General features: G+C 35.7%; 1 protein-coding gene across 3 annotated transcripts in view; it reads left to right on the plus strand.

Annotated features, from left to right (window-relative positions):
- Positions 1 to 19,367, plus strand: part of Tbca (tubulin folding cofactor A) — a 74,519-nt gene that overhangs the window by 14,202 nt on the left and 40,950 nt on the right. The window contains exons 2-3 of one of the 3 annotated variants that reach the window (XR_015447389.1): positions 1,902 to 1,996; positions 16,962 to 16,988. The exons of the other annotated variants lie outside the window; for them this stretch is intronic. The gene's annotated coding sequence lies outside the window, so the exon portion shown is untranslated. The remainder of the gene's footprint in view (positions 1 to 1,901; positions 1,997 to 16,961; positions 16,989 to 19,367) is intronic. 3 annotated transcript variants of the gene reach the window in all.

Consider the following 19,367-nt stretch of genomic DNA (forward strand, 5'->3'; position numbering starts at 1 on the left):
TAGCAAATATATAGGCCTAAACTTTGTGTTTCAAACACTCTTGCCAAAGTATTTATCTGGCCAAATAGAATAAGAAGAAGCAGAAAAAAAAAAAAAACTTTAAAAGACCAATAGCACCTTGCTAGCACATTGCTAATAAGGACTAATAGGTACTTAAACTGATGGAAGTGATTCAGACAACAACATATTAACCCCCTACTGTGCCCTGTTTTAAGCTGTTAATAGACATTAGCCTTTTAAAGAAAGACTAACACTTTTATATTTGTTTTCTAAGCTTTTGATACAGTGGTAAATTGTTATAGCCACTTCCTATGTCTGATTCTCTTATTTTAGTACATTTTCCAGAAACTTTTTGATGGGTGCTAGCTGTAAAAGTTTAGATTCTGTGTAGTTGTTAAGATACCTTAACATAATTAGAAATAATTTTATATTTTGATTATTGTAACTAAAAGTTTTTGTAGGTTACAGGAACGAAAACATTTTTCACTGACAGAGAATGTTATATATAATGAAAAGTAATAATGAAAGTAATGGGTCTTAGGTTTGATTTTAAAAAAAATTACATAGTAAAGCCAGAATTTTTCCAAATAAGTATTATTTTTTAGAAATAATTAAAAGATTTGGCCTATGACTATATGTGTGTGAGTAGAGGATTATAAAAGTGTAATTTCCTTAAAAATACTGTAAGTAAACTTTAATGCCAATTCCCTACAAGTTAAAATAATAGCTTCAATTTTTGTTCAGGTGTATTACATTTATAGCATCATTTCTTTAGACAGGTTCTTTGTTCGATATTTTATGTTTTCATAGTAATTCTAAATACAATTCTAATAGAGATTTGCTTTGATTTAAAAAAACAATTTAGCTTGAAGAAGTAAATGTTGAAGAATATGTTAGTTGGATAAAATAATGTCATAATGTGTGTGATTTAAATAAATTTAGACTCAAAATATGGGGCTTTGATAATTCTTTAAAATAAAAATAAACGTAGTGCGTAATCTATGTCCATCTCTGTCCAGATGATGCATTTTTGTGTTGTGGTACAAGAAAGAAATGATATATACACAAAGGGCTTTTCTAGCGTTTCTCATGCCTACTGGAAACTAAGAAAAAAATGTTTATGGGCAACTGTCCTATTTAGTTTGTTTTACCTACCAGGTTAACAACTGAAAGTAGTCTTAGACACGGAATTGAGTTTATTAAGGTAGTGGCTAACATTAAATGGTATCAAGATACTGCTTTTTTGCTAGGATTAGTCTTTTAATGAAGAGAAAGTGCATAGTATTACACTATTCTTTCATTGTTCCAGGATAGATGCTTTGTATACCGCTAAAATGTTTTTTCCATATTATCTTAGTATCAGATTCTGCAATTTAATGCCCTACTTGGTTAGAAATCAGAAATAATTCAAATAGCGAAACATGTCTTATATAACAAGCTTGAGATGTCCCTAAAAGCCAAAATGCCCTGATGGGATCTAAATGGATGAGAATTATTCACTCTTCATACGAAGTTTTACTGTCATTGGGACAGAAGTGACCAATAAACTTGAAGACATTGTTGATCCTTTCTCCAGTAGCAACCGTACAGAAGCTCATCTTTCTTAGAGTTTGAAGTGGCTACCCCAGCCCTTAAAGAGCTCTGTCTTTCTTCCCAAGGGAAACATGTTTTCCTGTAAATAGAGTTGAACAGTTTTGGTGGGAAAGATGTGAGAATTAATGCTTCCTGTCAGGGAGTACTCATGCTAATAGTACTGCTGGACTAGAGTGTGGTAAGTTTTCCTAAGCCTGAAGATTCCCACACTGGATTCATTCAACAGCTGTGTATTGAATGTCTCCCATGTACTGTATAAGGCCCTTTCCCAAGTGTTGACTGCTGTTCACTGGAGCTTTGTTTTTCAGTTTCTTCCAGAAGTGACCCCCAGCAGTATCACCAATTCTTAGCTGAAAGAGCATTCATAAGTGTTGTTTAACATGTAATACATGATATGGCCTAGGTTAGTATTCTTTCATATCAGACATTTAAGTTTATACTCATTTTAAGAATTCAGACTAGTGTCTCTTGTATTTTATGGATAAAATTTTGAAATTAGTGAAACTTCACTTATAATAGTGTTATTATAGTTAAATAAACTAAATTTATGACCTAAAATTAATCTTAGTAGCAAAGACAGTATTTTGAATTACAAATAAATATTACACATTATTTTGAATTGCAAATAATATAGAGTACTGCTTTGAAACCAATGAGTAATGAGAAGAATGCTGAAAAGGGTAAGGCAGTTATATATCATGTTTGTAATTGATTTATTGAATGCTAATGTCTTCTGCATCTAAAATCTCTCTTCTCACCTCCTGCCCCTCCTTTTATTTCCTTTTGCTTATTTTGGCAACAAAAAGGTGCAGGAACAATAATGTTAATTGATATCTGTTGAGCTTTCACTGTGTGCCCTCTATCATCTAAGCAATTCACATATATGTTATTTTACCCTTACATTACATACGTTAAGTAGTTCCAGTGATTTTCATTATATAGATGAAGAATCTGAGTTTAAATAATTTGCCCAAAGACACACCTAGAAAGTGGTAGAGCCAGGATAAGACTGTGTTGTGACACCAGTGACATGAGTATACCTTTTTTATATTTTGACAACTTTATAAAAGGAATGAAACTGACCATGTGAGACATTGAATGTAGAAAGATGAATAACAACACGTTGTGTTTTCTAGGGGCCCATGGTATTAAAGAAAGATAAAAGTCCAGTAATTAAGGACAGAATGTTTTGTGAGCTGAGACAAATTGCCTCTAGGGCAGAGTTTTTCAGCCTTGGCACTTTAGATATTTTGACCTAATTCTTTATTAGGGGCAATGAAGATTGTATTTTGCGTTGTGGTATTTAGTGGTGTATACTGACTAGATGACGTTAGTACCCTCACTATACACACTTGTGACAACAAACATTGCTTCCAGACATTATCAGAATTACTCCTGATAAGAGTACTATTTTAGGATTAGGAAGACAGCACAGGTGACGTTTGAGTGGGAACCTGAAGTTGAACAGAAATCATTTTCTATATAGAACCATAAAGTGTAAAAGCATGGAGATATGAATCAGTATGTTACATTTGGCAAACGATGAAATATTTGTGGTGGCTGGAACATTTAGCGTCTGTGAAGGCTGGAGAGCTAGTATGAAAGCTGATAAAATAAATTAGGAATCAGTTGTGAATGACCTACTAAGTATAGATTTTTTTTTTCTAAAGGTAATAGGGAGCCATCAGAGGTTTGCAAGTGAGTGACAATCTGGAGAATCCACATTCTTTCAAAAATTGCTTGTGTGCTTCCTTATATCTTCACTAGAGTGTAAATAAGTTCCTTGATGGCAGAGACCATGTCTGTGTTTGTCAGCTTTCAGTCATTGCAATCAAATACCTGAGACTAACAAAGGAGAAAAGGTTTGTTTTCAGGGGCTTCAGTTGGTGTCAGCTGGTTCTGTTGCTGCTTTATCTTGTTAGTCCCTACCTCCTATTCAGCCTTGCAGTCTCTAGAAACCAGGATCATGCCTTGAACTTAGTAGTTATCTGAAAAGCATTTAGTGGATAATTAAATGACTGACTGAATCGGTGATCACAGTTCTTCAAATATTCTAATTATCAAACATTAGAGAGGGCTCTGGAATCTCTGGAGTGGCCTGTCTGGATATAAACTATTTTTAGATGCCTGAGGGACTATGCCAATTTTTCTGTTCTTTATTGTTGGGCTTGGCAAATATATCAAATTCTGACTTTACTAACTATGCCATTTCCTCTGACTAGAACATTCCCTGACTTTCTAAGGACTTGCTAGTCCTCAGTCTTTATTAATCATTGCTTTCCTGAAGTCTTCACTGACAAATGGAAAAATAAAGAGCTCTTCAAATGTACACCATCAAACCTACAGACTTACCTGTGTCACACACACCCTTACCTCCTCGTAGAATCCCTTTCACTCCATAAAAGCTCCAGTGACTCAGTTACCATCAATAAGTTTATGATTCCCACATTCATATCTTTAGCCCAGACTTCTCTTTAAACTCCAAGACTAACTTCCTCTGGACATTTCTACTTTAATGTCACATATGTACCTCAAACACTACATGATAAAAAATGTGCTAGTTTTGTCTTTTCCCTCTCCCTCACTCTTCCCCTGGGCTCCTTTTCTCAGGCAATGGCACAACCACACCACTGTATGCCATTACCTTTTGCTTCTTCCTCCCCCTGTCTTCTCAGGTCCATCATTTGTCAAATTAAATCAGTCTCTCCCTCTCCTCCCTCCCCCTCCTACCTCCCCCTCTACCCCTCTCCCACTCTCCTTGTATCTGGATTACTATCGTATTCCCCTTGTCTGCCTGCTCCTAGTCTTGCCCCTCTCTATGTTGCAACTAGAGTGATTTTTTGAAGGTAAAATATAATTATATTATTTCATGTAACTGTCAGATACCCTTAGGAAAAATCCAAATTCCTTAATATGACTTCGTAAGATTATAATTTGGCTCTCTTTTCTCTTGTTCAGCTTTATCTCTTGCTGTTTTTCTCCTCCACATTCAAACCAAGTATTCATATTCTCTCTTCCTATAGAAATTTATGTTCTCTTCTTAGTACCTAGAATACTGCCTCCCTGCTTCCTAATCCTACCACATACCCTTTCACCAGCTTTGCCTTCCTAATTCCTACTCATCCATCAGATCCTAATTTTGACATCACTTTCTTTGGAAAGCTTTCCCTACTAGCTGTCTTTCAGCACCCTTTAATTTGAGTATGTTTCAGAAAACAACATACTGTATTCTCCCAAAAGATCAGTGTTGCTGATGATGCATACTTACAATCCTAGGTATTTGGGAGTCTGAGGCAGGAAAATTACAAATTTGAGGCCAGGTTGGGCAACTTAGCAAGACCTTGTCTAAAAAGGAAGGGAGGGCAGGTTGGGGCTGTAGCTCAGTGATAGAGTACTTGATGTAACACAGGTGAGCCCTTGGGTTCAAGACCCAGAATCCCGACCCCCAAATCAGTGTTTTACTGAAAGAGTTGTGATTATAGAATATTTTTTGAATTTTATTTATTTTTTTGTACCAGGGATCGAACTTGGGACCTTGTGCTTGCGAGGCAGCCACGGCACCACTGAGCCAGCCCTATTTTTTGAATTTTAATGTCACACTGTTTAGATAACTAGGTTACTAGTTGTGAAATTCTTTAATGCCTTTTTCTTTTTTTTGAAGGCCATCAGGGAGCCATTTACTTACTACTATGGTTCAAAAGGAGAAAAATGAGATAGAAATTGAGTAGTTATGAAGGAAAGAATTAAAGTCTCCTTTCCATTTCTTAGTCTTTTTGACAGTGCAGCTAACTTCAAGCATATATTTAACTGTTTCTGTGAAGGAGCATTGCTGGGGAGGAGCTCTTAACTTTGAAATACGCACTTTTAAGAGCTCAGTTGTGCAGTTTTCTAATGATTGTGGGTAGCCAGGAGGGGCCAAAGACAGCTTTCTCTATAGAGAGCAATGTACTTCAAGTTTTTTTGACTCAAACCAGAATAAGAAATATATTTTAGGGCCAGGGATTTAGCTCAGTGGTTCTGGTGCCTGCCTCACAAGTGCAAGGTCCCAAGTTCAATCCTCGGTACCAAAAAATATATATTTATATATATATTTTGCTTTGTATGACATAGAACCCTAATGGAGGTATAAAATTGAAACAGTTTAATGAAATACTCCTATTCTTACTACTCGTGATCACCCTGATATTTCAAGTTCCATTCTATTTTCCCGTAAAAGAAAGCTAATTGCAACTCACTAGGTGGATTTCACAAGTCAGGGATATCACCCTGACTTATTAGTTACAACCAACATTTTGGAAACCTTCCTATAAAAGTAACTGGTGGCTTGAATCTATTCAAACTGGCCAATTCAATAAACTCTTAAGTGGGAGCTACTGGGTAGGGGAAGGGAATTACTAAAAGTTACTGATTATCTGTTGTGTGTGCAGTGTCAGACCAGCATTGTATTTTATATTCACTATCATCGTGTAATAACTTTCCTGTTTGACTTGGGGAAACATGTTCAGAGGGGCAAGTTACTTGTTTAAAGCCAAATAGATAGCAAAAGTCAGAACTAAGATTTGAACTTGTTAATTTAGTCTTCCTAACTCCACAGCCTATATATTTGCATCATGTCACTAAGTCTCCCAAGTAAGTAACATTGAAATATACATGTTAAACTTATAAGGGAATTAGTGACATTTAGATGCCTTCAAAATTTTATAGTGGAAAATAACAATAAAAAGCCCCATTAAATGTGAGTTGAGACAGGCATAAACATTGACAAACAGTTAAATAGGGATAGATTATATTGGATTTCCAGAGAGCTTAAGTCTTCATGGCTGTGCTCATCCAAGAGGTAGAGGTAATATCCTTAAGGAGGAGATATATGGGGTTTTCTTGTTGGTAAGGTAAATGAATTGTTCAGAGGCTTTACTACTGCACCAGAGCAGATAATAAGGCAATTAGAACTGTTAAATTGATGAAACACCAGACTGGGATGAATTATGTCATGAATTACAAAGAAACATGAGATTGTACAGCAACTTTTGAAACCTAAAGAGAAAGATAATATCAGTAGAGTGGAGAGAAATTGATAGTTAATGTGCTAGATTTATTGACCTGAAAAATCCTACTTTTAAGCATTGCAGGGCCAATTTTAGAATATTTTGTCAGCTTTGTAAATAATTGGGAAAAATGGGCTGGGAATTTAGCTCAGGGGCCCCTGTGCCTGCCTTGCAAGCGCAAGGTACTGAGTTCCATCCCTGGTACCAAAAAAAAAAAAAAAAAATTGGGAAAATTATCAGTTTATTCTGATACTTTCATTTCCTCTACTAATAAAATGAATTTAAGAAAGATTTCTTCCCTGTTTTTTTTTTGAGCTACAACATACCTTAGGGATCATTTAGTTCAACTTCCTCATTTTATAAATGGTGAATCTGACACCTTTAGAAATTGAGCAGCTTGCCCAAGATTGTATTGGCAGAGTAGTCAAAAGTTGGAACTACTACTAGGTTGCCTGATACTCCATTGGCTTAACTTTTTTTTATTTGACTGAAGTAGGAACATTGATAAATGACTTACGTGCGCTGATTTATGGACTACAGTACTGTGCTTCTCAAAATTCCTATCATGTAAAATAATTCTATTGCTAACATTTAAGTAATGGTACTTTTTCCCAAAGATAGCTGGGAAACAACCATTGGATATAAACTGGACTTTCATGTTGGGCTACTTACTTGTTTTAAATCAAAGCTTTGGTTCATAAATCTAAGATCTGCAAACATGATCATATACACCTGGAATATAGACATCTAAAATCGTCCTGAGTAAAATGATGCTATTTCTGTTTTGGCCTTAAACTTTTCAGGCTGTAACTATTGGTTTAAACAACAGGAAAACTATTCAATTAAAAGCTCAATCTTTAGAAAATTTTTTTGGATGTTATCCTTATATATTCCCACAAGTCCTTTGTAGTTTCCAGATATGTGTATCTTTAAACATATACAATTAAATTCTGTTGTTCAAGGTACGGAATGTTAGATCTTTCATACCCACTGTCCATATGACTTTTAATATGATTACTCAGAAAGACTGTCAAATTATGTAAAACAGTTTAATTGCAAAGCATTATATAGATTTATGTCATCAGTATACAACAATTTAGGTCACAGTTTTTGGGGGAAGAAATCACTCTAAGAAGATTAAAATTCTACCACTTGATGAAATGAGATAGGGAAAAATGACACTTGAATTAGGTCTTGAGCCAGTAGTAGAGATGAGGAAGTACAAATAGGAAAGGACAGTCATTTCTTGTTAGTCAAAAAAAAAATAAGATAACCTCTAGAATTCATTTAAGAAATGTATCAGTGTAGACAGCATGGAGTATATAAGAAATATACCCCGTGGGTCTTTAATTCTTTGGAATTCTATAGGCATAGTTTATTTGATTATGTAAAGCAAAACAATTTTAGTGATAGTTTGAAGGTTGCATTGTAGAGATAAAGCATTTGTTTCATGATTTTCTTTTTCCCAAACTAGTTTTTAACTTAAAGCCAAGTTCATCTGTTGGACTATACTTAAATGCTATATAGTAGTGGATACCCAGTGACTGTTTATTTAAAATGAATTAATTTCTGCATAGGAAATTTCTTTTTTTTGGTACTGGAGATCCAACTCGGGACCTTGAGCTTGTGAGGTAGGCTTCAGAACCACTGAGCTAAATCCCCGGCCATGCATAGGAAATTTCATTTAAGTGAAAGCGATCATGTTTTTTTTGTTTTGTAAATTCTTTTATTGGTACATTTTAAGTATACAATATGTTTACATTTATCATTGGGTGCTTGTACCTGTACATGTGTATCTTGGTTCTTATTTTTTCCCCATTACCTGTGCGCCCTTCATCCCCTCCACCCTTCCCTAGTTAGATAGATTTCATTTCCATTTTTTTTCTTTTCTCATAATTTTCCTTTTCCCTTCTTTCCTTTCCCCTTCCCCTCCCACCACCCCTTCACCTTTGGACCTTTTCCTATTTCAAATTATCAATTATTCGTTTTAATCTTTATTTACACTATCAGTTTCTCACACTAGAGAAACTATTCAGTATTTACACATGTGTGTCCTATTTATTTCACTTAAGAGGATGGCCTCAATATGCATCCATTTAGCTATAAATGTCTCTAGTTTCTTGTTCTTTATGGCTGAGTAGTACTCCATTTTATAAAAAAACCACATCCTCTTTATCCAGTTTCCATTTGATGGGCACTTGGGCTGTGTCCAAGCTTTAGCTATTACAAACTGTGCCGCTATAAACAGGATGCACATATATCGCTGTGGTATGATTCTTTTAATTCTTTTGTGAAGATACCCAGCAGGGGAATAGCTGAGTCAAGTAGGACCTCTATCCCTAGTTCTTTGAGGTATCTCCATACTGATTTCCACAGTGATTGCACCAGTCTGCACTCCCACCAACAATGGAGAAGGGTTCCTTTCTCTCCACACCCCTGGCAGCATTTGTTATTGGTTGATTTCTTGATAGCAGCCATTCTTTCTGGGGTGAGGTGGAATCTCAGTGTTATTTTCATCTGCATCTCTTGAATGACTAGTGATGTTGAACATTTTTTCATATATTTATTTGCTACTTTTACTTCTTTGTGTGAGAAATGTCTGTTCATTTCAGATGCCCATTTTTGAATTGGGTCTTTGAATTTGGGGGGGTCTGATTTTTTTCAATTCTTTATATATTCTTGATAGCAGACCTTTATCTGAGGTACAGCTGCTAAAAACTTCTTCCCATATTGTAGGTTGTCTCTTAGCTCTTTTGGTAGTTTCTCTTGCGGTTTAGAAGCTTTTTAATACGATGAGATCCCAGTTGTTGATTCTTTGTGCTAGCTGCCGTGCTACTGAAGATTTGTTGATAAAGTCTTTTCCTATGCCAATGTCTTCAAGAGTTCTACCTAACTTATCTTCCAGCAAGTTTAGTGTTTCTGTCTTAATAGTTAGATCTTTAATCCACTTTGATCTTAGTTTAGTGCATGGTGATAGGTATGGGTCTAGTTTTAATCTTTGACAGGTTGAAATCCAATTTTTCCAACACCATTTATTAAATAGGCTATCTTTCCTCCAATGAGGGTGGTTGGCTCCTTTGTCAAAGATGAGATGGCTGAGTATGTCTGGAATTGTTTCTACATCTTCTAATCTATTCCACTGATCTTTGGGTCTGTTTCTTTGCCAGTACCATGCTGTTTTTTATCATAGTAGCTTTGTAGTATAGCTTCAAGTTGGGGACTGTGATACCCCCAGCTGTGTCTCTGTTGCCTAGAATTGCTTCTGCTATTCTGGGTCTCTTCTGGTTCCAAATGAATTTTTGGATTGTTTTCTCTAGTTCTGTGAAGTATATTGTTGGAATTTCAATTGGCATTGCATTAAACCTATATAATAGTTTTGGAAGTATGGCCATTTTCACTATATCGGTTCTTCCTACCCAGGAACAAGGGATGTCTTCCCATTTTCTTATATCCTCCTCGATCTCCTTTTTCAGAGTGCTGTAGTTTTCAGTGTAGAGGTCTTTTGCTTCCTTTCTTAGGTTGATTCCTAGATATTTCATTTTTTTGGATGCTATTGTAAAAGGAATTGTTTCCCGAATTTCTCCCTCAGTGAGTCTGCTATTTGTGTAGAAGAAGGCTATTGATTTTTCAGTGTTGACCTTATATCCAGCTACTCTATTGAATCTGTCAGTTAGGTCTAGAAGTCTTTTGGCCGAGTTTTTGAGGTCTTCTTTGTAAAGTATCATATCATCAGCAAATAATGACAGTTTAATTTCTTCCTTTCCTATCTTTATTCCTTTTATTTCTTTCTCTTTTGTAATTGCTATGGCTAATGTTTCCAGAACTATATTGAACAGGAGTGGTGGTAGTGGGCATCCTTGTCTTGTTCCTGATTTCAGGCTGAAACTTTTCAGTTTTTGACCATTTAGTATGATGTTGGCTGTTGGTTTTTCATAAATAGCCCTAATCAGGTTGAGATGAAGACCTTCTATTCCAATTTTCTGTAGGGTTTTTATCATGAATGGGTGTTGGATTTTGTCAGATGCCTTTTCTGCATCTGTTGAGATGATCATATGGTTTTTGTCCTTGACTCTGTTGATATAGTGTGTTACACTTACTGATTTACAAATGTTGAACCATCCTTGCATCCCTGGGATAAATCCGACTTGGTCAGGGTGTATTATTTTCTTGATGATCCTCTGTGTTCTGTTTGCCAGTATCTTGTTGAGGATTTTTGCATCTATGTTCATTAGGGACATTGATCTGTGGTTCTCTTTTTGGATTGTGTCTTTCCCTGGTTTTGGAATCAAAGTAACACTTGCTTCCAGGAATGAATTTGGAAGCCTTGCTTCCCTTTGAAATTCCTTGATGAGTTTACAGAGTAATGGTGATAGTTCTTCTTTAAATGTCTTATAGAATTCAGCAGTGAAGCCATCAGTACCTGGGTTTTTCTTTGTTGGTAAATTTTTTATTACATTTTCAATTTCATTCATTGTAACTGGGGTGTTTAGAATTTCTATATCTTCTTCATTTAACTTTAGCAATAGGAGTCTGTCCATTTCTTCTGTGTTTTCTATTTTATTAGAGTACAGGTTCTCAAAGTAGGTATTGATGATCCTCTGGATTTCTGCTGGGTCTATTGTGACTTCACCTTTTTCATTCTTACACTCTTTTTTTTTTGGCACCGGGGATCAAACTCAGGACCTTGCGCTTGCGAGGCAGGCACTGGAACCACTGAGCTAAATCCCCAGCCCGGCCTTTTTCATTCTTAATTGCATGGATTTGAGCCTTTTCTTTCCTTTTTTTTGATAAGGTTGCCTAAATGTTTATTGATTTTATTTATTCTTTCGTAAAGCCAACTCTTTGATTCATTCATTTTTTGTATCATTCTCTTAGTCTCCATTGCATTGATTTCTGCTCTGAGCTTTATAATTTCCTCTCTTGTACGAGCTGTGGGTTTGTTATGCTCTTCTTTTTCTAGGAGCTTGAGGTGCTGCATTAGGTTATTTATCTGAGTTCTCTCTGTTTTCCTAATATGGGCATTCACTGCTATGAATTTCCCACATAGATTCCTTTCATTGTGTCCCATAGATTCCTGTATGTTGTACTGGCATTATCATTTACTTGTAGAAATTGTCTAATTTCTTCTTTAATTTCCTCTGTGACCCATTGGTTGTTCAGGAGGGTGTTACTCAATTTCCATTTGTTTGTGGGAGTTTTGCAGTTTCTTATTGATCTCCAATTTTATTGCACTATGGTCTGATAATATACAGGGAGTAACTTCAATTCTTGTACATTTACTTAGATATGTCGTATGAGCTAGCGTGTCGTCTATTTTGGAGAATGACCTGTGTGCAGCCGAAAAGAATGTGTATTCTGATTTTTTGGGGTGGAACACTCTGTAAACATCTATTAAGTCCATTTGTTCAATAGCTTGGTTCAGTTCTAGAATTTCGTTTTTAATTTTTTGTCTAGATGATCTGTCTATTTGTGATAGTGGGGTATTGAAGTCCTCTACTACAGTTGTATTAATGCTTATTTGATTTTTCATCTCCATTAATATTTGTTTTGTATAGTTGGGGGCATTCATATTTGGTGCATATATATTTAGGATTGTCCTCTCTTCCTCTTGGATTGTTCCCTTCACAAAGATGTAGTGACCATCTTTGTCTCTCTTAATTAGTTTTGGTTTGAAATCTACTTTGTCTGCAAATAAGATTGCTACCCGTGCTTTTTTCTGGGTTTCTGTTGCATGGAGAACTGTTTTCCATCATTTTATTTTCAGTCTATGAATTTCTTTTTGAGTTAGGTTTGTTTCTTCTATACAGCATATTGCTGGATTTTGCTTCTTAATCCATTTGTCAGTCTATTTCTTTTGATTGGTGAATTGAGGCCATTAACATTGAGTTATAATTGATAGATACTGACTCATCCTTGCCATGATGTTTTGCTGTTGTTGGCTCTTGTATTTCTTATTTTTCCCCTTTTCATTTTTGTTTCTTGCCTTGCCTGGTGGCTTCCCTCTGTTGAGCCTCATGGAGTTTTGACCTTCATTGTCTTTTTCTAGGATATTGTTTATAATTGTCTGGAGTGCTGGTTTAGTGTTCATGAAATTTCTCAGGTGTTCTTTGTCATGGAAGTATCTAATTTCCCCATCAATTTTGAAAGATAATTTTGCAGGATAAAACAGTCTAGGTTGGAAGTTACTTCCTTTTAGGGCTTGAAATATTTCACTGTAGGCTCTCCTTGATTTGAGGGTTTGTGTTGAGAAGTCTGCTGTGATTCTGATGGGCTTTCCTTTGTAGGTGATTTGTTTCTTTTCTCTAACTGCCTGTAGGATTTTGTTCTTCTGTTGGGTTTCTAGGATCTTGACTATTATATGTCTAGGTGTAGATTTTTTTGATCACAGCTAGTTGGAGTTCTATATGCCTCACTTATCTGTATGTCCAATTCTCCACCTCTGTCTGGGAAGTTTTCTACCATTACTTCTGTGAACAGTTTTTTTAATGTCAGTTGTACTTTCTCCTGTTTTTTCTCCTATCAGTCTTATGTTATTCTTCTTTGCATCATCTAGCAACTGCTGGATTGATTTCTCGTGGTCTCTTACTATTTTGAAGAGATCTGTGTTTTCATGGTCCTTAACGGCAATCTTGTCTTCTATATGTGATATTACATCTTCAGATTCTCTTAATCTGCTCTGCATGCTTTCAGTGGAGTTTTTAATCTCCTGAATACCTGTTTGAATCTGTCTCATGGATTCCATTTCTGTCTTATGTTGGGCAATCATGGTTTCCATTCCTTTCTTATGTTGGGCATTCATGGCTTGCAGCATGTTTCTGAGCTTATCTATTTTTTTATCTGTTTCTGTTCTAGAGCCTCTAATCATGTCTTTCACTGTGGTCACCATCTCTGTAGTTATCTGGGAGATTATTTCTGCTTTGAACTTTTCTAGAGCCTCATTCATGTTTTGTTCCTTCCTCTGCTTTTAATTCAGGGTATCCAGGTGGTTGATGATCAGACTTTTCCACCTCGTTTCCCCCAGAATTTGCCATTTGTGGAGTGGAAGTTTGACTTTGTGCCTTACTTAAATGTCTTCTCATTTTTGTTTCTGGTAATGTCCTTAGTTTAGTTTCGGGGTTGATACTTTGAAGTTGCTTATTATAAGTATCTTTGCTGATGTATTTAGAACACTTATGCAATGATTGCTTCTCAGAGGTGTGTTCCAGATATAGCTGGTCTTTAGGTTTTGAGTCTCTAATGGCTGTGAGGCTGACTCATTCTCATTATACCAGGAAGGACACCTGCTTAGATCAATCACAACACCTTAGCCGAAGTGATACAATCAGCAACACAGTAGCATCAAGTACCTCTTTGAAAATGACAATTTGTCATAGTTATTAATCTATCACCTTTAACTGTGTGAATTAAATCAAAATCAAGGACCAACCCAACATATGTTTATAGTGAATAAACTCTTCAGTATAGCAACTTTACCCTTTGCAGTGGGGGAGTTAGAAGGAGTTGGGTAGGGAGGAGTAGGTAAGTAGAAGGATATGGAAGGTTAGCAGTGAGGCCAGAGGGCACAGGCAAGAGAAGGAAAGAGAAGAAAAGAAAAATGAAGAAGAAATATGAAATAGGGGCAGAACAGGAACACAAAGGGTGATGAAGAATAATGTGGGACAGCCAGGGAGTGAGGCAGAGAGAGAGAGAAAGAAAAGAGAAAAGAAAGAAAAAAGAGAAAAATAAAAATTTTAAAAGAGTAGCAAAGAAGAAAAAAATTTAAAATAAGAGCAAAAAAAAAAATAGTGGTAATTTTGAAAATAACAAAAGATAAAAATGAAGGGCCTCCTTCAGGGTATGTCTCTGCTGTCACAATAGACAGTATGGGCAGCAGTGTGCACTTATAACTCAGTGAGTCTCAGCCAGTCACAGACTTGTGAGATTCAGGCAGAATTCTGGCTTCAAGTCCCAAGTTGAGCTCCCTGTCCTCCTTCAGGGTTGAACTCTGCAAGGTTCTACTGCAGGTTCTACCTACCTTTCCCCTGAAGATAGTCCAGGTTCTGATGGGAGATGATGATTCCTCCCAACTTACCAAGCACGGTGGTCTGGTGTGCCTTTATTTCAGAGATTTTCTTCACTTTTCCAGTGGGCTTCAGTTTTCATCAGGGAGCCTGAGAGAGGGCCTCTCTCTGTTGTTCACTTCTGCAACTCAGGACAGTGGCCTTTATCCCCCCCGTGCCTCTGTAGTGTGGATCCAAGAAGCTGTCCAGCCAAGAGGCCGGGGTGGGGGTGCCTGTTGTTGCAGTGACCCGCACGGCTAACCTGGAGGCTGATGGGGGTGCCTGGGGGCGGTCCTCCGCAATCATGTTTTTTTCATGCAAACCTATGAATAGAGTGTATAAGCCTGGGCAACTAACAGCTATTTACGATCTATGTAAAATATATACAAAAACAGTGGAAGGGCAGTCAATAAGCAAATGGATATATGAACAACAAATAAACTTAAATGCTATTAGCACATTTAATGCTTTTTTTATGGTTTTGGAGTTGAACATAGGGCCTCACAGCCTATGTTTGTTTATTTATTTATTCATTTATGTATTTTTGGTACCAGGGATCAAACTCAGGACCTTGCACTTGTGAGGCAGGTGTGGTGCCACTGAGCTGAATCCCTGGCCCAGCCTATGTTTAATTTTTAAAACAATTATAAAATTAATAATATGAAGAAGGCAAATATTTAATTTTCACTAAAATGGTTAATTCTATTTTACAGAAGTTCAAATGAATTCAAGTTAGTTGTAAATATAAACTAAAAATTAGCAATTGAGTCATACCAAAGATAATGATAATATTTTATTGATTTGGGGGTAGTGTTCTTCATAGTGACAAATGTGTTATGTTAAATATGGTTTTATTGGGCCAGGGATTTAGCTCAGTTGTTTCACCACCTGCTGTGCAAGCGCAAGGACCCGAGTTCGATCCCTGGTACCAAAAAAAAAATATATATATATATATATATATATATATGGTTTTATTGAAATTAGATTAATTACCTGGGAGCAGGAGTTCAAGAAAAGCCACAAAGGATACTAAGTTTATCTTATAATTATAACAAAGAGCTGAAAAGAATAATAGGAGATGCCCAGGTAGCTAAACGCAATCAGATTCCTTTTGACATAGATTCCCTTGAAGGCAAAGTGGAACAGATATTTGCTTTAAAAATGTTTGGTTTCTGGTGGAGGGTTTGGAGGGAGGGAAGGGGAATGGGGAAAAAAAAAATAAGAACCAAGCTATAGCATGTAAAGGTACAAATATCCCCAATATTATCATATTGTATACCTAAAATGTACCAATCAACTTAATGAATAAAAAAGAAGTTTGGTTTCTAATTTGGCATCCACCAATTTGAGTAAAAATTGAGCACCTCATTTAAGAGCTGGCTTTTTCATGCTGTAATCTTTTGTATTCATTCAGGACATTAATAAGCCAAAACCTATTCATAATATGTAAAACCTAGATTTACCAGTATGATTTCATGGAATACTTGTTTATAGAGATTTTTTTTTTTTTTTTGGTACCAGGGATCGAACTCTGGTCCTTTTGCTTGTGGGGGCAGGCAGCGGAACCACTGAGCTAAATCTCCGGCTATAGAGAAGTTTTTAATTGAGAGAAATTCAGAAATAGGAAATATGTAATCACTTATCAGAGAAAATCTATAGCTTAAGAAATGTTTACAGTATTGCTCCAAATAACTAATTGGGAAGACAGTTTGATTTTATCTTTAAAAGTATTTTAAGCAAAAAGGATTATAATAACTGTCAGTACTATAAGTCCTGAATATGCAGTTACTGAGATTTTACCTAAAAATTACCTCTCATGTTTTCTGGAAATTTCTCCTCTTAAAAAAAAATTTGTTTGTCTTTCACTTTACAGTTAAAATATTTTATTTTTGGAAAGTCCTCTTTTATTCACATAAAACCTAGATCCCATAAAGATAAGATTGATAGATTTGATTGTATAAATGTTATAAAATTTCTCCAGGGAAACAGTAAAATGAGGGGAAAAAAAATGGAAAAATAATGAATTGAGGAAAGTATTTACTATCTATGTGATATGTAGAGGAAAAAGATCTGAAATATACAGAGTGCCTGTGAGTTAATAAGAAAGAGATTGGCATTCCAACATAAAAATGTGAAAGAAAGAAATAGAATTGGATGGCATTTGAAATATTAATAAGAGCATTATAGCTATAAGCACTTTTCAGGTAGTATTAATTGATTTACTTTTCCCAACAACCTATGTAGTGGATACTGTTAATCTTTGCCCTATCTCCTCTTCTTACAGAGCTGCATGAACAGGTATGAGTTAAAGGTATGTACTTTAATGTGCTGATAATTTTAATCACATCCTGCAAAATATTAAGTTTGGGTGACATTTTTTTGGTTAGCCAGCACTTCTCTGTGGATGACACAGTGCATAGACTCACATTCAGAAGCCACCTCTTTGACCCTCCCAGTGAAACCAGAAAGCCATCCAGTCATGGCAGCGCCCCATTCATGCATATACTAACAAAATAACCAATTCAGTTTTCTTGATATGTAATCATTCACAACTTGAATACTTCCGCAGCTCTTGTGTTGGTGGGCAACAAAAGTTTATGTAACATATCCTCAATTGCATCCTATGGAAAATACATATGACACAAAAACAAACATTGTTGCCTTGTCTACATCAATAGACTTCTCTGCCTCAATTGCATACCACAGTGACTCATTAATCCTCTCTTAACAGTTGTGTGTCAGTATCCTCTGCTCTTTCATCTACTTGTTATGGTGGTAGCAGAAAAGGAATCCATGCCACCTTTTGAATGCAGCTTCTTCTAGGAGTTCATGACAAATGTCCTTGGCAGGGAGGTTCAGTTTTTCACCTTTAGTAGAGGACTTAGCTTTAGCAACTCGGTTAGCCACTGAGAGTAATGCTATCCCTGCAGTCAGCATTTGATGAAGTGGTGGCCTTCATCAGACTGTAATTGATTTTTTTGTGTGTTCACTTTTTTTTTTTTTAACTCCAAAGGCTTGTCTTTTAATGCAGGGTGCTTGATCTTCATGGGGTAGAGCAGTTTTGAAAGTTTCATGGCTTCATTGGATAGCCAGATGCCACATACTATATAAAATGGGCTTGGAGAATGCGAATCACCTGTTGCAGTGAAATCATAATCTAATTGGACTTTTGGTATCTTTTAAATCTGGCTTTATATTTACAGTGAATTAATAGTGTATTAACATGAAGGAAGGTTGGTCAATACTGAAAGCATAGAATAATAAAATCACATGACAGATACTGGTTTATCCATCCTAAGCACTGCCCAAGAGACAGGGAACTTCTCTTTCTACTTTTTATATTTGTATGACCATCCTATCTTTTATGTCAATCAGTAATTAGTAAACTTTACTTTTTAGCAGTATCATTTTTTTCTTCCAAAAAATTCTTTTGTAGATCCCAAGAGTATAAAACAATGAACAAAACCAGAATAAAAAGAGCCTCTGAGACATCTCTTTGGAATGCTTATGCTCCAGGAAAGACAGAAAACTACTTTAGCTGTGAAGTATTATTTACCTAATTTTCTTTTTTCTGAATCCATACTCACCAGTCAACTGATAAAGCTATAGTATTTCACATAAGTCTCATGTAAGAATGGGCTGACCTAATGAAAAAGACTGTCCAGTGATGGTATTTGCTTTTTATTGTATGCTAAAAATTGACCTTCTGGCATTTTATATCAGCCTAATTAATTAATGTTATTCTTCCCTTAACACCTGATTTTACTTATGGTAGGCTGACACATTTTGAGCCTGAAATTGGGCTGAGAGATCCAAAACCTTGGCTAAGATTAATTGACCCAGGAAAGGAAAGCTCTTCAGTCAGCTCTTTCACTAGACTACCTCCTTACCTTTCAGGTGAAACATAACTTGATGTACTCTTCAACTCCGTATTAGTTTTTCCTTATTTGAATTTCTGTTAACATTTTCTTTGTTTTTAAAAGAAAATAAACAAAATATAACTTAGTGTTTTAATAGGTTGTATCCTGTGTATTAATAGAGCAAAACTACCCCTTCTAGAAGTTGTTGGGTTATTTGCTCTGTATGATGGCTTGGTTTATGTAATTCTTCTTTGCCTTCCCTAGTCAGATTTTCATCATTTCTCCTTTTACAAGTCTGCCTATGTGTAGTTCTTATTTTTCTTTCTGCCTTTTTATCTTAAAACATAAAAAAGTCAGTCACAATGTAGTTCCAGCTTCTCTTCTTTAGGAAGCTAAATCCTGAGCCCAGGAGTTTGAGGCCAGCTTGGGCAACATAGTGAGAGCACCATCTCAAAATAAGTGAACAAAATCAAGAAACCAGACTTACAGAATTATACTTAAAGAGTAACTTATCTGAATATGAATATGAAAGTCATATATATATATATATATATTATATGCCCTCACACATATATATATATGAAATGTAGTATAAATTTTTATGTCTATATTACCGTTTCTGCTCCTCCTTCCCTGTTTTGGCTCTTAATTTTTTTTCAGTCAGCTAAGGATAGCTGCTACCTACATTTCAGATAACACAATTAAAAATTTGTATATATCTTGATTTCTTTTATGTTTCATTAGTATTCTTTAGAAGCCTGGTTTGGTAAAAAAATTACCCTTACCAAACATCTGTCTTTGTTTCTGAGGAGGGAATGAATTCTTAAATG

The sequence above is a fragment of the Heterocephalus glaber genome, unplaced genomic scaffold (genome assembly GCF_053883595.1).
Source record: "Heterocephalus glaber isolate CG9 unplaced genomic scaffold, H.glaber_assembly_v1.0 deba00001757, whole genome shotgun sequence".
In the NCBI taxonomy this organism is placed as follows: Eukaryota; Metazoa; Chordata; class Mammalia; order Rodentia; family Bathyergidae; genus Heterocephalus; species Heterocephalus glaber.